General features: G+C 37.0%; 1 non-coding gene across 1 annotated transcript; it reads left to right on the top strand.

The window, feature by feature from the left end:
* Positions 1-3,857: 3,857 nt before the first annotated feature.
* On the top strand, positions 3,858-3,930 carry Trnav-aac. The gene has a single exon. It is a non-coding gene; the product is annotated as a tRNA-Val (tRNA).
* The last annotated feature ends 480 nt before the right edge of the window (positions 3,931-4,410 follow it).

Genomic DNA, 4,410 nt, shown 5'->3' with positions numbered 1-4,410 from the left:
TCAATGGGAGGCACGTGTGTACAGTTACAGTCATATGAGTCAGAACATCGCATTAAAACAGCAGGAACTACGGATGCTACTAACTCATAACCTTGCATTAGAACAGCAAGCAGCACTGATATTACTTATTCATAACCTTACACTATTACAGCAACCAGTATTGATGTTACTTACTCAGAACCTCTCACTAGAACAGCATCCAGCACTACTCTCGCTTACTCAAAACCTCACACTAGAATAGCAGGCATTAGTGACGTTTCTTTCTCAGAACCTCACACTAAAACGGCAGACAGTACTAATGTTACTGACTCAGAATCTTGCACTCGAACAACAGGCAGTACTCATGATATTTACTCTGAATCTCTCACTAGAACAGCATCCAGTACTGCTGTTGCTTACTAAGAACCTCACACTAGAACAACAGGCAGTACTTACATTACATATGCAGAACCTCACAAGAAAATAGCAGGCAGTATTAATGTTACTAACTCAGGACTTTGCACTAGAACAGCAGGCAGCATTAATTTTATTGACTCAGAACCTTGAAGTAAACAGCAGGCAGTACTAATGTTACTTACTCAGAACCTTGCACTAAAACAGCAGACAACACTTATCTTAATTACTCAGAATCTTCCGCAAAAACAGCAGGCGGTATTGATGTTACTTACACAGAACCTTGCACTTATATAACAAGCATCACTGATATTACTTACTCAGAACATTGCAGTAGAACAACATGCACTACTGAAGTTGCTTACTCAAAACATCACCCTAAAATAGCGGGTATTAGTGACCTTACCTATCTAAAACCTCACACTAGAATGCAGGCAGTACTGTCGTTACTTTCTCAGAACCTCACACTAAAATAGCAGGCAGTATTGATGTTAGTTTCTTAGAATCTCGCATTAGAACAGCAGGCAGTACGGATGCTACTTACTCATAGCCTTACACTAGAACAGTAAGCGGTACTGATGATACTTACTCAAACCATGCACTAAAACAGTAGGCACTACTGATGTTACTTACTTAAACCATGTACTAAAACAGTATGCACTACTGATGTTACTTACGCACAACCTTGCACTATAACAGCAAGCAGTACTGATGTTATTTACGAAGAACTCTGCACTAGAACAGCAGACAGTACTGACGTTACTTTCTCAGAACCTCACAATAAAAGAGCAGGCAGTATTGACGTTTCTTACTCAAAACCTCGCACTCAAACAGCAGGCAGTACTGATGTTATTTACGAAGAACTCTGTACTAGAACAACAGCAGTACTGACGTTACTTACTCAGAACCTCACAATAAAAGAGCAGGCAGTATTGACGTTTCTTACTCAAAACCTCGCACTCGAACAGCAGGCAGTACTGATGTTATTTACGAAGAACTCTGCACTAGAACAGCAGACAGTACTGACGTTACTTACTCAGAACCTCACAATAAAAGAGCAGGCAGTATTGATGTTTCTTACTCAAAACCTCGCACTCGAACAGCAGACAGTACTGATGTTACGTACACAGAACATTAAACTTCTACAGAAAACAGTATTGATATTACTTACTCAAAACCTTAAACTAAAACAGCAGGTAGAAATGGTGTTAGCGACTCATGACCTTCCACTAGAACAGCAGACAGTACTGATGTTACTTACTCAGAGCCTTGCAATTCTTTAGTAAGCATCACTGATATTACTTACTCAGAACCTGGCAGTAGAACAGCACGCACTACTGATGTTACTTACTCAAAACATCACCCTAAAATAGCAGGTATTACTGACCTTACCTATCTAAAACCTCACACTAGAATGCAGGCAGTACTGTCGTTACTTACTCAGAACCTCACACTAAAATAGCAGGCAGTATTGATGTTAGTTTCTTAGAATCTCGCATTAGAACAGTGGGCAGTACGGATGCTTCTTACTCATAGCCTTACACTAGAACAGCAAGCGGTACTGATGTTACTTACTCATAACCTTGCATTTTAACAGTAGGCGATAATGGTGTTACTTATGCAGAATCTCACACTAGAACAGCAGGTAGTAATTGCGTTATAACTTAGAACCTCACAGTAGAACAGCAGGCAGCACTGATGTTTCTTACTCAGATCCTTACATTAGTACAGCAGGTAGTACTGATGTTACCGACTCAGGATCTTGCACTTAAACAGCAGGCAGTACTGACGTAACATATATAAAACCTCACATTAGAGCAGCAGACAGCACTGATGTTACTTGCTCGTAACCCGTCACTAGAATAGCAGGCAATACTGAAGTTACTTATTCAGAACCTTGCATTAGTTTAACAGGCAGTATTGATGTTACTTATTCAGAACCTTGCACCCGAAAGGTTTCCCGTGCTGTGAATCTCAAGTCATATTACTTGATTTCATTTAGAATCGTCTGAGAATTTTATTTTATGAAAATCATTTATCACTCTTCATGCCCACTGATTGCTTAGTGGATATTTCCTTGCAAGTCTCAACAATAGGAAATATAAAGAGCTAAGAGCTATAAATTGTTATAATACAAATTGTATTATTACGCAACATGTGTTATTCTGATTAAAACAAAATTTAATAATGAAAGAAAATTAGCACAACAGGTTTCTGCTTACAATTATAGCGTCGAGTGGTGATTATTTTGTTACTAAAATATTAATTTATGAGAAGTATTTAGATATATATGTATATAATGAATAGTAAAACATACACTAAACAAGTCTCCTTTAGTGGAAATATTTTATGGATGTAGAAAGGTACATTGAATATGTTTTGTATGATAAATGCAAACGACTTCCCATCAACACCTCAAAAACAAAATAATGCCGAACTCGTTTAACTAAGTTGTTAGTTTAACCCGTTAATCACAAGAATAGTTTGTTTTAAAGCAAAGCCGCATTGGACTATCTGCTGTGTCAATCGCGGGAATCGAAACCCGGATTGCAGTTTTGTTGATGGAATCAAACATGTGTATACAGACATGTGCATTTAAATGATCGAAAACAAATCCAGTGTGTGTAATCACGCACTTGGACAATGTGACCAAAGTATTACATCATAGCTGGTTGAAGTTTAGCGTTAGTATATAGCACACAAAATTTCTTAAGAGCAAAGTAAATATGAACCAATGGATTGTGGAGGTATTTCTTGAGAAGAAAAGAAGGATCAGCAGTATTGATGTTACTTTCTCAGAACCTTAAACAAGAATAGCAGGCAATACTAATGTTACGAGCAAGCAGTACTGACGTTACTTACTCAGAACCTCACACTAAAGTAGCAGGTTACTCCTTCAACTTTTTTACAACTTAAGGATTAGCTATCATTATTGTAAGCTTAGGGGTTAATGCTTAGTGACTAGGTCTGTAAGTATAACACAAGAATATCGACTTACCTCAATTTAAAAATACTAATTCCAATAAAATCCCAGGCAGTACTGATTTTACTAACTCAGAACCTCACACTAGAAGAGCAGGAAGTACAGAGGTTACATAAGCAGAACCTCACACTATAATAGCAGACAGTACTGACGTTACTTACTCAGAACCTTGCACTAGAACAGCAAGAAATACTGATTTTACTTACTCAAAACCATAAACTAAAACAGCGGGCAGAACTGACGTGACATAAAACAATAAAACAGCAGACAGTACTGATGTTACTTAGTAAGAACTTTGTACTAAAATTTACTATTGTATTTGTCGTACAACAAACATATACCAAGATCTATCCTTGATATGCAAAGTTTTTATTTTTACAATAATATAAGGCCTTCAAATACACAAAATACGTTGAAAGTTTCAAAAGTTACATTTGTATGCGTTATAAAATTATCATAATTAGACAAAAACTAAAAATAAGTGCTTGTGGTGTAGTGGCTATCATATCCGCCTAACACGCGGAAGGTCCCAGGTTCAAGCCCTGGCAGGCACAAAGGAATTATTTTCTTAGGGATTAGCGCATTCAGCTGTCTCATACGTGTTTTTTTTCCTCTCTTATTTCTTCTTCAGTTAATGGCCTTCGAGTGTAGTTTTTATTTCAATATATAAAATGGATGAATGTATAAGCACAGTCTCTTTATGTATGTGTCAAAATTAGTCAAAAACTCAGAGGAAATTAAAACCATGAAAAACACAAAAGAGTAATAATCTTGTTGTCTATGAGACTGAAATTAGGTTTGCTTGGAGTTGTAAATTGTGAGTCGAACGTATAGAATTACGTGAAAGAAACGAAACCTCAATCAGGGGTATTAAATAATATTGACATCTTTCATGACATAAAATGAAATTCTGTGCCTGCCAGGTTTTGAACCTGGGAAATTCCGGGTGTTAGGCGAATGTTTTTTTTTTCTCCTCTTTATTAACTCACCCTCGTAGAGAAGGTGTAAACAAACATACATCAGTTATTCAACAC

This window comes from Limulus polyphemus, unplaced genomic scaffold, assembly GCF_000517525.1.
Source record: "Limulus polyphemus unplaced genomic scaffold, Limulus_polyphemus-2.1.2 Scaffold10935, whole genome shotgun sequence".
Classification (NCBI taxonomy): domain Eukaryota; kingdom Metazoa; phylum Arthropoda; class Merostomata; order Xiphosura; family Limulidae; genus Limulus; species Limulus polyphemus.
This window is presented reverse-complemented; position numbering and strand designations above follow the sequence as displayed.